At 36.7% G+C, this 18946-nt stretch overlaps 1 protein-coding gene across 3 annotated transcripts in view; it reads left to right on the forward strand.

Moving 5' to 3' along the window:
* Positions 1 to 18946, forward strand: part of fynb (FYN proto-oncogene, Src family tyrosine kinase b) — a 108503-nt gene that overhangs the window by 20023 nt on the left and 69534 nt on the right. For all 3 annotated transcript variants that reach the window (XM_084091134.1, XM_084091135.1, XM_084091136.1), the window contains exon 2: positions 1847 to 1909. The gene's annotated coding sequence lies outside the window, so the exon portion shown is untranslated. The remainder of the gene's footprint in view (positions 1 to 1846; positions 1910 to 18946) is intronic.

Genomic DNA, 18946 nt, shown 5'->3' on the forward strand with positions numbered 1-18946 from the left:
ATCTTTTCAAGCACATTGCAAAAAAAGCAAGTGTTTACTCAGAGCAACAAACCTTAATCTGATTGGCAGGCACAGTGCACATGTTTTCATCAGTCTGCTGGGAAACAAAGTTACCCGACTGATACAATGAGCGCTTCTGGGGATGTTTGTGGATTCTCTAGATATGAATATGTGATTTCAGTAGGAATGATCTTGATCTGACACACAATTGCCACAGTAAACCCGGCACCTACCTAGGCTCTATAAAATGGTAAAATGTTCTTGACGACACCACGTCTGGATATTCTCCTCGTTATTATGCTCTTCTCCATTGTTTGGTCATCATTTGATGAATTGTTGTTGTTATAATAACTTGAAAACTTCTTAATTCAATACAATTCTGTTTAACACAATCTTTTAACACTAGAGCAAACTTGCGTAAATTATGTAAGTTTTGTCTTCTGCAGCTTTAAATGCTCAAGCACTTTAAAGCAGGATGGATTCTGATTGGCTCTGTTCAACTGGAAAAATGGTTCTGAAAGTGATTCCAATGGTATTGTTTCTCTGTGTCATTATCATTATAGTTGTGGGGAGTATAGTGAGGAGTCTGCTATTCTTTTATATTCAGAACGATTTTTAGAACTTCGCTATCGCTATTGCTATAGTTATTGTCCTTGATGTGAATGGGCCTTAAAGTCCCCCTGTCAACTAATCTTTGATCACCAAAATGACATATTTTAACGTTTTTTCCTTGAAAAAATAAATTCTTCATGCCTTAAAATAGCTTGAATGTAACTCTACACCCTTGCTTCATTTAGTATACACGGTTCTATGAATATGTAAATAATCCCCGCCTCCACTCACTCACAGCAGCTCAGAGATCCACTCGTTGACGATCACACGTTGACCTGATTGGTTACAAAGTAGTTTGTGGCGTCAGAAACACCAGCGATTTCAAACCGTGTTTTTGAGACTGTCTTTTTTTCACTGCAGTTTTAAGGAGAAAATACTCAGCAATGCTGTTGACTTGATTTGTACATGGTTTGTCTTAAAACATATTAAATACACCAAATAGACATATAAACAATATTAAAAGCTGGATTTTCACCACTGGCGGACTTTAAATGACTTTAAATTATGTAAAATTATGGCTGGCTATTACATGAAAATATAAGGAAAGGGTAAGCTTAATTTACAAATGTTAAACTTTTTTTTTTTTTTTTTAATCTTTAGAAAAAAGAAAGATAAGCGAAATAATAAAATTAACAAGTAGATCTTCTGAAGGTGGGTTCCATTGGCTCAAAAATCAGAACCCAGAACCAATTGATTTCTGCTTGAGTGTTCAAATGGCAAGAGGTTTGTACAATTTCAAGATTCTTGCTAGCATGAGCATTGCTTCTTTAGCTTTTGTGATGTTTGGGACGTTGTGACTGTCAGAACAAACCATTTGGTGAACTGGAGCATGATAAGGACTGTTCCCACGGGTGCACCATTGGATTGACGATAAGTTTGTTTGAAAATTGTAAAAAATTGATAGCGTGCAGACCTACAGATAGTCAGAAGTCTAGATATGTTTGACTAGAGCTACATTTGTTTGCGACGTGTTCGACTCTGTCTGGGTGGGTGAGGACCATCACTATGATGTAATCTGTCCCTAAAAATAGCAGCTAATACTGTTGAGTGCGGGGATATAGAAAGGTTGATTGTGATTAAACTGTCCCAAAGTGATTGACATATTTTTTTTGTTATTTTTTGGCAGTTCTTCTTCACAACATGTCCATAATCCAGATCAGAGCGCACCATAAAGCTGTTTATCACATCATAAATGTAATATTAATCTGTCTTTTTCTCTTTCTGTTTCTGTCAGGATTCTCTTTTGAACACAAAGCGATGTGGAGGAAATAAGGATCGTGCTGTGCTCTAAATACAGGTGAGTGTGAAACACTGTGATAAGCTGTAGGCTGGCGAACATCAATCTACACCCACTGAACTCACTGAAGATTTACACTATTTCAAAACCCAACATTCACAACTAGAGATACAGAAGAACGCTAATCAGTTTGACCAAATATTTTACCAATAATTACACTTTTATGCTTTTTTGTGGGGCTCCAAAGAATAGGACCCAACGAAACTATACTACTGTGTGTTTAAAAGGAAATACACAAAAAAAGTCATTTACTTAATGCGTTGCGTACTCAACTTTTTACTTGACAGCCATTTATATTCACGTGAGAAATGTATAGAGTCCTACACTGTTAACAGCTGTAACCAACACACTCTCAAGGCTATTTGTAACCATTTAAAGTTTTTGCAAATTGATGGCTAAATTCATACGATCATACATACGGTTTCCGTACAATTTGCGGTTTAGGCATTGGTTTGGGCTGGACCTTCATGCTTACTTTTTAATTAAAAAATTATATTTTAATTAAATTCGGGCGGGTGGCGGACGGTTGAACCAATCAAATGAAAAATATATGTAAACACATATCAGCAGATGGCGGGCGGGTGCGGTTTTGAAAATTGGTCAAAAACGTTGGTGCGGATGGATGGCGGACGGATGATGAGTTTTGTGATGCGGTTGCGGATGAAATAATAGCCCATCCGCGCATCTCTAGTGTGTGTGTGTGTGTGTGTGTGTGTGTGTGTGTGTGCTTTTGACTCTGAGCGAGTATCTGTTTTTGTGAGGTAATGTGGGCTAGCTAAAACATACTGAAGTGATTAGACTCTGTGGAATGTGTGTGTGTTTGGGTTTTGACCTTTCAGTGAGTCACATGTGCCATATGTTATAATAGTGTAGCTGCTTACTACTGTCCTATGCCCCTTGGGTCTCTCTCTTTTCTTCGTGTTTCCTTTTTTTTTTTTTTTTTTTTTTTTTGTCTAAGAAGAGAAACCCACTGGTCAGCGTTTTAAGCCCAGGGCCTGCTGGGTAGTGTCAGTCGGTTGCTGCACATCAAAGATGTTTGGAGTGAGTAACTCAGCAGGCCTGAAACACTTCTACTGCATAATAAAGAGAACCCAGGACCTATACTTGCATTAAACCAGACCTCTGTGGCTCCAACAAGCACAGTCTGAATGAGTATTATACGCTCTAGAGCTAGATGAAGGGTGAAACGGCATCATGAATGAGAACAGGAAGAAATTCAACAGTTCTGGTTCTGTGCTTGTTTAGTGTAATTTCTTTGCTAGAAGTGTCAATGAAAACGACGCTCTGGTGGAGTGAAATGGAGGAGGCCGTGACTCATATGGCAACTTATTAAACTTAATTCACCTTTTTTAAAATGCAACATTCAAGGTGGGATGCTGCAAGAGACAACGCAATAGCTAAAGGCATGTCTGAATGTCTCTGTAAAATAGTCAACTTTTCTAAAAGGGGTTTATCAACTAAAGCACAGCATGATGTTAAACACACTTATTAAAGTCGACATGTAATGGAAGTTGCAATAAGTTTTCTTCCCTATTGTGATGTGTATCTGAGGGAGGAGATTTTGTCCATGGGGAATTGATGGATAGATGGATTGTTGTGGTTTGCTATTGCTGTGATCTCATGTGAGAGAATCGCCAATATTACAAAGCGCATCAATTCATTTTTTTGTTTTTTTAAATACTTGCTGCAATTTTGCATAAAAAAGAAGAATTGACAGTTTTGATTTCATGGTGACTTTAGTATGGAAGCTTCCATTACAGAATAAAACATTTTAAAAGATAATTGTGACTTTTTATCTCGCAATTGCAAGTTATAAAGTCAGAATTGGGAGAAATAAACTCGCAATTGTGAGTTATAAAGTCCAATTCTAAGGAAAAAAAAGACATGACTTTTTTCCTCAGAATTGCGACTTTATATCACACAATTCTGACTTTATAACACACAATTTCGACTTTATATCACACAACTGAGATAAAAAGTCGCAATTACCTTTTTTATTTTTTTATTCTGTGGCGGAAATAAGCTTCCATATTAAAGCACCCTAAAATATCAAAACTTAAAATCAGTTACTAATAAGACAAACATCAGCAAATAAAAAATACTATGTTAAAGCAAAGGAAAAAGGGTCATTATTTTTAAAGGTTTGTTCATGTCATAGAACAATGTGTAGAAATAAAGTTCACATTGTTTAAATAAATGGTCTTATAATATTACAAAATGCAAGTACCGTATGCTAATATTGCTATTATTAGCATAAAAACAATTTAGAATTCATAATTTATAATAAGTCAATTTATAATTTGCCTGTACTCTATCACTCTGAATCTTGGCACAAAATATTAATATTTTGTGATAGGTAAATCTTAAACTTTGTTTAGTCATGATTGGACTGTTAGAATCAACATAGTTTAGAACTAAAACTGCAAGGTGAGTGATTTCTAAACTGTGCAAATGACAAAACAACAACAACAACAACAAAATAATAGTGCACGGCTCAGACCAGTTAAAGAAATATTAAATTAACAGTAACACTTTACAATAAGGTTTCATTTGTTAACATTATTTAACTACATTACAGAAGTTATTATGAACAGTGAATAAAACTTCTACAGCCTTTATTAATCTTATCTAATGTTAATTTTAACATTTACTAATACATTTTTAAGAACATTTGTTAATGCACCGTGAACTACTAACATGAATATTTTTAAGTAACTTTAACAAAGGTTAATAAATTCTGTAAAAATATATTGCTCATTGTTAGCTCATGCTAGTTAATGGATGAATTAACTGATGTTAACAAATGAGACCATATTATAAAGTGCTACCAAATTATAACATTTTAAAACCATCACATTTTTAAGACCGTACCAAAAATGATGCTGGTTTATCTGCTAGCTGAAGTACTTGAGAACAGTTAAAGAATGTTGGTAACGTTTTTCTTTGATTCCACCTAGCCGTGGGTTTGACACCAGCACGTGTGCATGCATCACCCCAAATAAACACTCACCCTGCCAACTCATACCTTCCATATGACCTACATGAACGCCCACCTCAAAATATCACAGACGTTCCTTTAACCCACACAGTTTCGCAGTGTGTTTGCATAATTAAGAGCGAGGCCTTTAAATGGAGTGCAGTCTGTCACGTTCTGCGCTGTGGCATATCTAAAGAGGTTTATGGGCCAGCATTAATACCTTTTAATGGACAGATGAGGATTGGATAGGCCCAGCTGTTCCTGTTCTATTGTTCCCAGTCTGAGCTGCGACACACATTGTGTAGCGGGACTTGGAGGGCACACGGTTCTTGTTGGCATCTTCACACACCACAGTGTTCGTTCAGATAGAAAATGCAGCTTTACAAAGATCCTTTATCTGGCTGTTGACACTTGCACACCTAAGACCAGAGCTGAGCATTCCTCTAATTCTAAATCAACTCACATACACGCAAAAACAATCATGATGCAAGGGATGAGATATAATGGTCAAGTATTATTAAAATGTTTTTTGTTTTATTTCAGTGTTATGAGAAAGGAGCATTTAGGGGATTTTCCACAACACAAAATTCACACTAAAATTTCACTTTAAGTTGTTTTGTCATTACTTTTAAGCACAATACTCTCTTTCTCATTCAAATGTATTTACTGTATATATTACACAAATGATCACATTAAAGTAAGCTGCTGACAGTTTGAAAAGATCACAATAATCACAATACAAAAACTGGCTGAAACCGGCTTAATGTTCATTAAGCAAAATATACATTTCTTTTAGGACTGTGAAACGATTAATCACATCCAAAATAAAAGTTTGTGTTCACATAATATATGTGTGTGTACTATGTATAATTATTTTGTATATATACATACACACATGCATATATATTTTTTATAAATATTTGCATATATATACTTTTTTATATTTATATATAATTTATATTATATATAATATGTATCGTATAAAACCCGCTTTGACCTTACCTGTTGCTGTGGCGTGCGGTCATTCAAAATTTTACTGTCAATCAATATTCACAATGAAGATCTATTATGAGTAATTCCAATTTGCTTCTTTCATGATTGTCTAATTGTCATAAATGCTGTAATTTTGACTTAAAGGCATTATTTTAGTAAAAAGGTTAAAAGATGAAACAAGTAATTTTTAACTGTGTGTTTAACCACAGTGCCAGTCGTGCAACATTTTCTTTGACCTACAGGCTGCATTTCTCAGATCAGTGGTTGGTGGTAAACATTAGGGCCGGAGACGTGGGTGGGGTAATCTATAGTAGTAACTCGAAAGCTATTTCTGTTCTTAATTTTGAAATAACCAGCTAAGCAGCTGCCTTTCAGCCATTCAAATATATGCCTATGGTTAGACGTGAAGGATTGTGGGTAGAGTCAAGCTTCATGTGACAGTCAAGTGTACAGTGAGGAAAATAAGTATTTGAACACCCTGCTATTTTGCAAGTTCTCCCACTTAGAAATCATGGAGGGGTCTGAAATTGTCATCGTAGGTGCATGTCCACTGTGAGAGACATAATCTAAAAAAAAAAATCCAGAAATCACAATGTATGATTTAACTATTTATTTGTATGATACAGCTGCAAATAAGTATTTGAACACCTGAGAAAATCAATGTTAATATTTGGTACAGTAGCCTTTGTTTGCAATTACAGAGGTCAAACGTTTCCTGTGGTTTTTCACCAGGTTTGCACACACTGCAGGAGGGATTTTGGCCCACTCCTCCACACAGATCTTCTCTAGATCAGTCAGGTTTCTGGGCTGTCGCTGAGAAACACGGAGTTTGAGCTCCCTCCAAAGATTCTCTATTGGGTTTAGGTCTGGAGACTGGCTAGGCCACGCCAGAACCTTGATATGCTTCTTACAGAGCCACTCCTTGGTTATCCTGGCTGTGTGCTTCGGGTCATTGTCATGTTGGAAGACCCAGCCTCGACCCATCTTCAATGCTCTAACTGAGGGAAGGAGGTTGTTCCCCAAAATCTCGCAATACATGGCCCCGGTCATCCTCTCCTTAATACAGTGCAGTCGCCCTGTCTCATGTGCAGAAAAACACCCCCAAAGCATGATGCTACCACCCCCATGCTTCACAGTAAGGATGGTGTTCTTGGGATGGTACTCATCATTCGTCTTCCTCCAAACACGTTTAGTGGAATTATGACCAAAAAGTTCTATTTTGGTCTCATCTGACCACATGACTTTCTCCCATGACTCCTCTGGATCATCCAAATGGTCATTGGCAAACTTAAGACGGGCCTTGACATGTGCTGGTTTAAGCAGGGGAACCTTCCGTGCCATGCATGATTTCAAACCATGACGTCTTAGTGTATCACCAACAGTAACCTTGGAAACGGTGGTCCCAGCTCTTTTCAGATCATTGACCAGCTCCTCCCGTGTAGTTCTGGGCTGATTTCTCACCTTTCTTAGGATCATTGAGACCCCACGAGGTGAGATCTTGCATGGAGCCCCAGTCCGAGGGAGATTGACAGTCATGTTTAGCTTCTTCCATTTTCTAATGATTGCTCCAACAGTGGACCTTTTTTCACCAAGCTGCTTGGCAATTTCCCGTAGCCCTTTCCAGCCTTGTGGAGGTGTACAATTTTGTCTCTAGTGTCTTTGGACAGCTCTTTGGTCTTGGCCATGTTAGTAGTTGGATTCTTACTGATTGTATGGGGTGGACAGGTGTCTTTATGCAGCTAACGACCTCAAACAGGTGCATCTAATTTAGGATAATAAATGGAGTGGAGGTGGACATTTTAAAGGCAGACTAACAGGTCTTTGAGGGTCAGAATTCTAGCTGATAGACAGGTGTTCAAATACTTATTTGCAGCTGTATCATACAAATAAATAGTTAAAAAATCATACATTGTGATTTCTGGATTTTTTTTTTTAGATTGTCTCTCACAGTGGACATGCACCTACGATGACAATTTCAGACCCCTCCATGATTTCCAAGTGGGAGAACTTGCAAAATAGCAGGGTGTTCAAATACTTATTTTCCTCACTGTAGATGTGAACAATCAAATGTTTCAGCACTCATCACCTTGCATAATGCTACTGCAGATCGGAGATTTTGCTTTGGACGTACAGTAGTGTGCTGACCCAACACAGCACTAGAATTGCTTATGTAAAAAACTCAATATAAAACCAACTTACTTGAGGCCTGTTTACACTGACAACAATTTTATTAGTGAGTTTTCCTTCTGATGCTTGTCCTAACGTTATTGGTGATCTGCACAACTGGCTATAGCCTTTGAAATCACACATGGGCTGTATTCCCAGTAATAATTTATGTCCTTCTAATTTGACATGGAATGAATTTCTTATCTCCAAAAAAAAAAAAAAATACATCATCCCCCTGGTTTCACAGACAAGGCTTAAGATAGTCCCAGACTAAAATGCATGTTTGAGCTGGTTTAACTGAAAGCAACTTGCACTGATATATCTTTAAAAAAATGTCAGTGCCATTGTTTTGTCTCCAGATGAACACCAGTCATGTTTTTTTTTTCTAAGGCACGTTTATAAAGTCCTAATTGAACTAAGGCCTAATCCTGGCTTAATCTAAACCCAATTTGTAAAACCAGACCCATATCTTTAATGAAGTATTGCAGTTTCCCACTGTTACATTCCTGCATATAAAAAAATAAAATAAAATTATATCACTGTGAAATCGCTTACAATAAATTTCACACATTTGAGAAGCGAAATGTTCTAGCTTTGTGAGTCAGCGATACCAAGATAGTGTTTCATACATGCATTTTTGTGCAAACACAATTGCAGAGGCATCAAAACAAAAGCCCCAAGGTTTTTGTGAGCATGCAACTGACCACATATGCACATGCACACACACACACACACACACCGAAGGGTCTTGTTTCCTGAGAAGTTCTGCTTCAACTGATGTTTATGATTGAACCGTGCTCAGGTGTAAGTGAAGTTTGTGGTGAAGTCACGTCTACAGTACCATTCAATAGTTTGGGGTCTAAGATTGTTTAGTTCTGTTGTTAATAGACTCTAAAAGCAGTAATGTGAAATATTATTACAATTTAAAATAACTTTATTTTTTAATATAATTCATGTGATCAAGGCTGAATGGTGAAAACAGTTGTGCTGCTTCATATTTTTGTGGAAACCATGATACATTATTTCCCATGATTTTTTGATGAATAGAAAGTAACATAATTTAATTGAAATTGAAAAAAAAAAAAAAAAAATTTAACATTTATTTCTTGAACTTTTATCATTTAAATCTTTATCTAAATGCCTTCATAGTTTAAACGGATACTGTATATGCCAAATGTTTGGTCAGTAACTGCCAAGGAATGGCTAAGTCAAAAAGGCGATTGGCTCCTTTGACTAAAATTCAGACCATGCTCAGCATGCTTTGCTTATTTTTTGCGAATTTTTCTACGAGTGGTCCATCTCATCCTGGACTATATCTGGGTGAGTGTAATGTCTGACTGAATCTCCATATTGACCATTTACAGTGATTTAATAGGATGAGCTACTCGTGTGGTAGAAACTGAGCGACAGAAGTGTGAAATAAGCCGACATCTTTGGCTTCAGTCAGCGTATATTCAGCCTCGAGGCTCAGTGACTGACTCTAGACCTGACACGACTGTACATCCTGCTATTGTTGACTCGTTGAAGTACTTTTTTCTCAATAACTTGTATCAGATGTACTTGCACACTTCAATCTTTTAAGTGGTTCATAGTGGACCATTTGAACTGAGTCACTATCTTACATTATATTTGCTATTAAAGTTTACATGACAGGTGCTGTTAAAACACATTTCTGTCTTTTAACACTGATATTTGTAAGATAAGGAAAATTTGGACAACGAGTCTTAGAACACTGTCTTTAGGAAACTTGATGGCCAAATAAAAAGCACATTAAAATCCTTGTGATAGTCACAATGTTTTGTAATAATATTGTATCAACTGCAAAATCAATTGGAATATATTGTGAATATGTGCTCCCAACACATACACTTTTGATGAGAGTATAGACTGTTCTCTCACACTGTGGATATTGTGCCGTGCAGAGGAATCTGGTCTCCTAGCAACTGTGTGGGTTCGTCTGATGGGTCTCCTGTGCCCATTTCGGACTGGCTGTTGTCACTGGAAGTCCCTCATCACACAATCTCACAGACATTTCACATCAATTAAGAACCTTAGTAGTAAGATTTTCTTTGAGTCAAATTAAGTGTGATCACATCTGTGGACATCATTTCTGTCTTTAAAAAAAAAAAAAAAAAAAGTTATGTATGTGTATGTGGTTCCAGGTATTTCCTGCGTTGTGCGGAAGAAATGTCCCCCCAAGGAAAGTAAAACCTGTCATTTTTTGTAGGGGTGTAACAATATATCGTATCACAATACATTACAAAAATGCGTCAATATGTATCGTGGATAGTGACAATATGTTTTGTGTATATTTCACCCAAAATAAAAATTACTGTGAGAGAAAAAATCGTTCAAAAAGTTTGTCACTACTACATTGAACTGCTTTATATAATGTTGAATATAATGTATAATGCAATGGGGGAATATTTGTGGACATTTGATAATGCCAAATGTCTTGTTACCAGTAAAAAGTGTCCAACATTATTTTAAATATATCTAGTCAGTGAAAAAGTGCAAGCATATTCGTCTAAAATAATTCTGTATTTTCAGCTTCAGAATCATGAATATTTTGATTCTGGTGTCTCTATTGTCCTGTGCCTTGGGTTTCCAGCACCAAGTCCAAGCGTATTCATTTACACCCCCAATGTAATATCAAATTTAGCATTTTAATCAACAGTACATTTTTTTTTGTTAACCTTTTACCATATGTTTTGGAGTATCGCAATAATATCGTATCGTGAGTTCAGTATCGTGATATGTATAGAATCGTGACATGAGGGTATCGCTACACACCTAATTTTTTGTTCAAAATTCTGGTCCACATGAGAAAAAAACCCTATAAACCATATTAAACAATGTTTTCCTGAAAGGCTTAGGTTTAGGGGATAGACTATAAAATGTATATCCCTGTCATCTCAATGGAAAAAATGTGTTCTAATCAACCTGAATTCACCCTATATGTTTTATCCAAGTCTCTAAATATATCTATAATATACCATGAGGAGAGAGCTATTCGTTAGCATTTCCATTCATCTTAATGTGTGGTTTATACTGAACTTATGAAAAGAAACTCAACAATTAAAGTTGGTCTGTGCTTTCATCAAACATAATATATAATAAGTTCTACTCAGACATGGGCAGTATTTCAATTAAATGTATTTTAAATACGTATTTAATTACTTTAGTGTATTTTGTAATTTGTATTTTTGCAGGTGTGGAAAAAATAAAATGTAGTTTGTAACAAAATATTTTGAGGGAGTGTATTTAGAGTATTTCAAATACTTAAATACTTAAGAAAAATCACCATATGCTTATCACCATAGTAAACGATTTTGCCATATTTTCGGTCTGATGTTGGCAATGGCAATGTCCAGGTTAGATGCACGAAAATCACGTGACACCCTGTAGACCGGGCTCCCTCCAAGAAGTGAATGAGTTTTGAACACAGGAGAAGAAGTGGCGCTGCTCCTCTTAAAAACGGCATTAAAGGGTTAGTTCACCCAAAAATGAAAATTCGGTCAGTAATTACTCACCCTCATGTTGTTCCAACCCCGTAAGACCTTCGTTCATCTTCGGAACACAAATTAAGATATTTTTGATTAAATCTGAGAGCTGTCTCACTCCTCCATAGGCTTCTAAGACATAACTTGCTGGCCCAAAAAATGTATTAAAGAGATCGTTAATATAGTCCAAGTGACTACAGTGGCTCAATCTTAAGTTTATAAAGCGACGAGAATACTTTTTGTGCGCAAAAAAACAACAAAAATAACGACTTTATTCCACTTTTCATTTCCTTCTCTCTGGGCCTCGAGTTTTTTCACGTAGTATAACTGCGCAGCGCGTCTGTGTTGCACTTCACACGTAGGCTCTCTATTGGCCGACGCTGGTCATGTGTGTGATGCGTGTGACGTGCAACACAGACGCGCTGCGCTAAAACACTACGTGAACCAACTCGAGGCCCAGAGAGAAGGAAATGAATAGTGGAATAAAGTCGGGGTTTTTTTGGCGCACAAAAAGTATTCTCGTCGCTTTATAAACTTAAGATTGAGCCACTGTAGTCACTTGGACTATATTAACGATGTCTTTAATACATTTTCTGGGCCGGCAAGTTATAATGCCTTATGCCTATGGAGGAGTGATCCAGCTCTCAGATTTAATCAAAAATATCTTAATTTATGTTCCGAAGATGAACGAAAGTCTTACGGGGTTGGAACAACATGAGGGTGAGTAATTACTGACAGAATTTTCATTTTTGGGTGAACTAACCCTTTAAGATTATTGTGGGAGTATTTTTGTATTTTCAAAATACTAATTACTTGTATTTTATTTAAATACATTTTTCACATCAGTATTTTGTATTTTATTTTGTTACATTTCATGAGCCAGTATTTGTAGTTTGTAACAAAATAGTTTTTGATGTATTTGTGCCCACCTCTGGTTCTACTCAACTTTTTTACTTGTGAATCCAAGCAGAGGTGGGCACAAATACATCAAAAACTATTTTGTTACAAACTACAAATACTGGCTCATGAAATGTAACAAAATAAAATACAAAATACTGATGTGAAAAATGTATTTAAATAAAATACAAGTAATTAGTATTTTGAAAATACAAAAATACTCCCACAATAATCTTAAAGGGTTAGTTCACCCAAAAATGAAAATTCTGTCAGTAATTACTCACCCTCATGTTGTTCCAACCCCGTAAGACTTTCGTTCATCTTCGGAACATAAATTAAGATATTTTTGATTAAATCTGAGAGCTGGATCACTCCTCCATAGGCATAAGGCATTATAACTTGCCGGCCCAGAAAATGTATTAAAGACATCGTTAATATAGTCCAAGTGACTACAGTGGCTCAATCTTAAGTTTATAAAGCGACGAGAATACTTTTTGTGCGCCAAAAAAACCTCGACTTTATTCCACTATTCATTTCCTTCTCTCTGGGCCTCGAGTTGGTTCACGTAGTGTTTTAGCGCAGCGCGTCTGTGTTGCACGTCACACGCATCACACACATGACCAGCGTCGGCCAATAGAGAGCCTACGTGTGAAGTGCAACACAGACGCGCTGCGCAGTTATACTACGTGAAAAAACTCGAGGCCCAGAGAGAAGGAAATGAAAAGTGGAATAAAGTCGTTATTTTTGTTGTTTTTTTGCGCACAAAAAGTATTCTCGTCGCTTTATAAACTTAAGATTGAGCCACTGTAGTCACTTGGACTATATTAACGATCTCTTTAATACATTTTTTGGGCCAGCAAGTTATGATGTCTTAGAAGCCTATGGAGGAGTGAGACAGCTCTCAGATTTAATCAAAAATATCTTAATTTGTGTTCCGAAGATGAACGAAGGTCTTACGGGGTTGGAACAACATGAGGGTGAGTAATTACTGACCGAATTTTCATTTTTGGGTGAACTAACCCTTTAATGCCGTTTTTAAGAGGAGCAGCGCCACTTCTTCTCCTGTGTTCAAAACTCATTCACTTCTTGGAGGGAGCCCGGTCTACAGGGTGTCACGTGATTTTCGTGCATCTAACCTGGACATTGCCATTGCCAACATCAGACCGAAAATACGGCAAAATCGTTTACTATGGTGATAAGCATATGGTGATTTTTCTTAAGTATTTAAGTATTTGAAATACTCTAAATACACTCCCTCAAAATATTTTGTTACAAACTACATTTTATTTTTTCCACACCTGCAAAATACAAATTACAAAATACACTAAAGTAATTAAATATGTATTTAAAATACATTTAATTGAAATACTGCCCATGTCTGAATCCAAGTTCAAGCCAAGTTAAGCTGAGCACTAACATTACATAACCGAGATCTAAAACTTTTGAATTTCTAACTTGAGCAAACTGAAAAGAGCAACTATTTGCTGATTATTTATTGACATTTATTGTCAGATGTCTTGGCTGCTCCTGCTGCCCTCAGGAGAAACACCTCTGATGGAAAGTTAGTGTGGTTGTGTGTTGCTTTGTCATTGTCATTCTCAGGTTAACCACATCCTCTGGAGCTTAACACTACATACATGCACACAATCATAGCAGCACTGCAAACAACGGTGTTGAGTGTTACAGCAGTGCAATACACCGATCACCCCACCCACTGACTTCTACTTTCGTCAAATGTGACTAGTGTAGCTTTGTAACAAGAGCCATTGTCTGAAAGGTTATAGATTCTTACAAAGCTTGCCTTTCTGTATGATCTGAAACCTGCACCCACACAGAAGAGCTCTCAGCAGAACCACAGCACTTTCTTTGGTTATTTGGTCCGTTTGATTTACTGACATTTATCACCATCCCTCCATGAGTGTTACTGTAATTAACAGTTCATTATCTTGCGTCTTCCTGGTTACTTCACTTTTACTGAGCAGGCCAAGTTTCTGAACACTGAATCGGCATCATTAATCGGTGATGAAGTCCCCCTGTAGTTAATACTTTTATCCCTTAAAACTAATCTTTGATCACCAAAATGACATATTTAAAAGTTTTTTCCTTGGAAAAAAAATCTTCATGCCTTAAAATAGCTTCTGTTAATATGCAAATGAGCCCCGCCTCCACTCACTCACAGCACCTTAGAGATCCACTCGTTGACGATCACACGTTGATCTGATTGGTAACAAGGTAGTTTGTGACGTCAGAAACACCAGCGATTTCAACATAGACATATAAACAACATTAAAAGCTTGATTTTCACCACAGGGAGACTTTAACCAATTGGCAAGATTTGCCATTTGCAGTTGGTGGAGGCGTTGGAAACAGAGATGTGAAGACTGATGTTTTCATGAAGTAACAGAAACACTTGTCGTTCAATACTTTATGTATTGCTTAAAGGGTTAGTTCACCCAAAAATGAAAATTCTGTCAGTAATTACTCACCCTCATGTTGTTCCAACCCCATAAGACCTTCGTTCATCTTCAGAACACAAATTAAGATATTTTTTATTAAATCTGAGAGCTGGATCACTGCTCCATAGGCTTCTAAGACATTATAACTTGCTGGCCCAGAAAATCTATTAAAGACATCGTTAATATAGTCCAAGTGACTACAGTGGCTCAATCTTAAGTTTATAAAGCAACGAGAATACTTTTTGTGTGCAAAAAACCCCAAAAATAACGACTTTATTCCACTATTCATTTCCTCCTCTCTGGGCCTCGAGTTATTTCACTTAGTGTTTTAGCGCAGCGCATCTGTGTTGCACATCACACGCATCACACACATGACCAGCGTCGGCCAATAGTGAGCCTACGTGCGACGTACAACACAGATGCACTGCGCAGTTATACTACGTGAAAAAACTCGAGGCCCAGAGAGAAGGAAATGAAAAGTGGAATAAAGTCGTTATTTTTGGGGGGTTTTGCGCACAAAAAGTATTCTCGTCGCTTTATAAATTTAAGATTGACCCACTGTAGTCACTTGGACTATATTAACGATGTCTTTAATACATTTTCTGGGCCAGCAAGTTATAATGTCTTAAAAGCCTATGGAGGAGTGATCCAGCTCTCAGATTTAATCAAAAATATCTTAATATGTGTTCCGAAGATGAACGAAAGTCTTACGGGGTTGGAACAACATGAGGGTGAGTAATTACTGACAGAATTTTCATTTTTGGGTGAACTAACCCTTTAAGATTATTGTGGGAGTATTTTTGTATTTTCAAAATACTAATTACTTGTATTTTATTTAAATACATTTTTCACATCAGTATTTTGTATTTTATTTTGTTACATTTCATGAGCCAGTATTTGTAGTTTGTAACAAAATAGTTTTTGATGTATTTGTGCCCACCTCTGGTTCTACTCAACTTTTTTACTTGTGAATCCAAGTTCAAGCCAAGTCTTACGGGGTTGGAACAACATGAGGGTGAGTAATTACTGACAGAATTTTCATTTTTGGGTGAACTAACCCTTTAAGCAACATATGAATTTATGAAAAAACTCTTTCCCTGCCAGGTTTTTAAGTTTGCCGCATTTTTGACCATATTCACAAGATTTCATGACCCCCAGAATATCTTGTTGTTTGAATATGTAAAAGGTCAATATATCAAAAGAAAGAAGAGCCTCTGATTTTTATTTTTATTTTAGCTTAATTCTTAATTTTTTTATCAATACTTTAATGTGGGTAAGTTTCATAAAAAAAAACATTTCGAACAAAAAAACCTGGTAAAATTGCATATGGATCGGATTCAGAATGATGATTAATACATAGACCGAGTAGAATCGAGTCCATCAACACCCCCCAAAAGCTTCACTCATTACCTCTTCATGAGTTTGACATTTTTCTTGGTAACGCTTGATAAAGCAGTTTTGATTTGTATGCTGTTGAATGTTTGGCGATTACGTTAGCTTACTTGTGTGTAACCGCTTGTATCCAGATCTTCTGGTTTAGGTGGTTCTTCTTTGCTTGTTTTTCGATCTAGAGATTAGGGTTGCTCGATTATGACAAATCATATTGGAATCACGATTATTGGTGGGTTATATGTTTAAAGTCTTATTTCATATTATTAAAGGTCCCATGGCATGGATTATTTTATTATTGTATTATGTTTCCTGGGGTGCTCTTATAATGTTAGTATGTTTTTTAGTTCAAAAATTTTCATAATTTAGAAATAAAATATATTTTTCCTAGCCTGATTTTAGCCTCTGATTTGAACGCTCTGTTTGAAGGGACATGTCTGTGTGAGACTTCAGTGTAAACGCTCACTGCTGTGATTGGCTGACATGCTTGCATATGAAAAAGCTAGCATTACATGTGGAACTCTATCGAATGCTTTTACTATTACAGCTATTATATGTTTTTACTATTACAGCTATCGAGATTAACGAATTGTGAGAAGTTTTTAAAGTATTTAGATCTATTCCCATCACATAAAAGTTGCAGTGATGAGCATTAAGCATTGATGACAGTTTGTTGATCGCGTGAATAAAGATCTTATCATTGCAACACAGTTTCTGCACTCTCACTAATGCTTTCTTTCACCAATGCTAACATGAGGTAAATACAGTAAGAGCTTCGTTGTGCAGTGTAACAGCGTCATTGATTTCATAATGAGTTTTGGCAAGTGTCCAGATAAACTCACACTGTGTGATTTACAGCTTGGGCGATTGGAAAGGGATTGTTCTTTGATCGCTTTCTGTATATATTTTAATCACAATTTAAATAAATACTTTTATGTTCATTTGTACATCCAAACACTGAGCAACTGCCATGCTTCACTCGTTTGCAAGCCATGATGTCTCTCGAGGAAAAACCAATATCGCGCTCGCGTAGCTCATTTTCCCAAATTCTCTTTGCGGGCAAAGCAGAGAAAGGGGAGGAACCTTTCCCCGTATGACGACGTAAGGGGAATATTCCAGATTCGCCCATCTGAGCTTTCATTTTCTCAAAGGTGAAGCAGGATACCCAGGGCTTGGTTTACACCTATCACAATTTCTAGCCACTGGGGGACCATAGGCAGGCTAGGGGAACTCATGTTAATGTTAAAAAACCTCATTAAGTGAAATTTTCATACCATGGGACCTTTAAGTAATATCATACAAAAGAAACTGAATAAAGTAATCAAATGTAAAATAACACTGTATTGTCTTCACTGTATACATTAAATATAGATTAATTATTAAAACTACAGAAGTTTTTCAATAGCAGTGAGTGTTTTTTTCTTTTCTTTTTTTCATTAACATTAAAGGGGTCGTAGACTGGGGCATGTCTGCTGTGAGACTTCAGTGTAAACACCCACTGCTGTTTGCATATGAAATGGCTAGCTATTACATGTGGAACTCTCTCTAAAACTTTTACTACGTTTTTACTATTACAGCTATCGCGATTAAGGAATCGTGAAAAGTATTGATCATAATGATCTATTTCCATCACATGGAAGGTTGCAGTGATGAGCACTGAGCAGAGGACAGACAGTCTGTTGATCATGTATGAAAAGATCTAATCATTGCAACGCAATTTCGGCACTCTCACAAATGCTTTCACCAGAGGTGTAAAGTCCAGGTGTCAGAAAGTAAAAGTCCTGCCATATATTTATTCCACCCATGAACTCAGCCAGCTGATTTCACTAATTAGTTCTATCTCCTGGCTGAAAAACAGTGCTAATTAGCAAATCCAGGTGATTGGAGGAGGACTTTTACTTTCTGAGCCTGGACTTTACACCTTTGGCTTTCACCAAATAACAATGCAAACACGATGTAAATACAGTAAGAGCTTCATTGTACTGTACATTGTAACAGCGTCATGATTTTGTGATGATTGATTTCAACGAGTTTTGGCAAGTATCCAGATAAACTCGCGCTGTTTGACTGACAGCTTGGGCAATTGGAAAGAGCGTTCTTTGATCGCTTTCTTTAAATAATTTAATCACAGTTTAAATAAGAGTATTTTCATCCTACTAAGAGAAACGACGTGAAGTTGATTGTTTAGTCACTGGCTTGATTTACTGATGCATAAACAGTATTGAACGATATTTTGAGAGATAATCTGTCTGAACCTGAATATTTACAGCAGAAATCACTGATCACAGATCATGCATTAGAATAAACATGACTACTTACATGTTTGTGGCGTTGCTGGCAGATCCATATCGTAAAAGTCTGTTTGCAAAGCCTGCGCCGAATTTTACCAAATAATCCACAGTGAAATAAACCGAATACAACCAAATAATGCACTGCTGAGACATTCACATTTTTTGGGGGAAAAACCCCACTATCCTAGCATTAGGATCGTTTGGAAGGTAATGGTATTATTGATCCTGTATCGATCTTTTCTCGTTCTCATGTCACTGTTCACTAACGCTCCAGTGGGCGGGGCAAAAGCTGCCCTGTGACATCACAAGTCTCCACTTTTTAGATCCTGTCGTTTGCTGGCCTTGGTTTCAATAAAAGCAGTTTT

The sequence above is a fragment of the Abramis brama genome, assembly GCF_963993115.1.
Source record: "Abramis brama genome assembly, chromosome: 18".
Lineage (NCBI taxonomy): Eukaryota > Metazoa > Chordata > Actinopteri > Cypriniformes > Leuciscidae > Abramis > Abramis brama.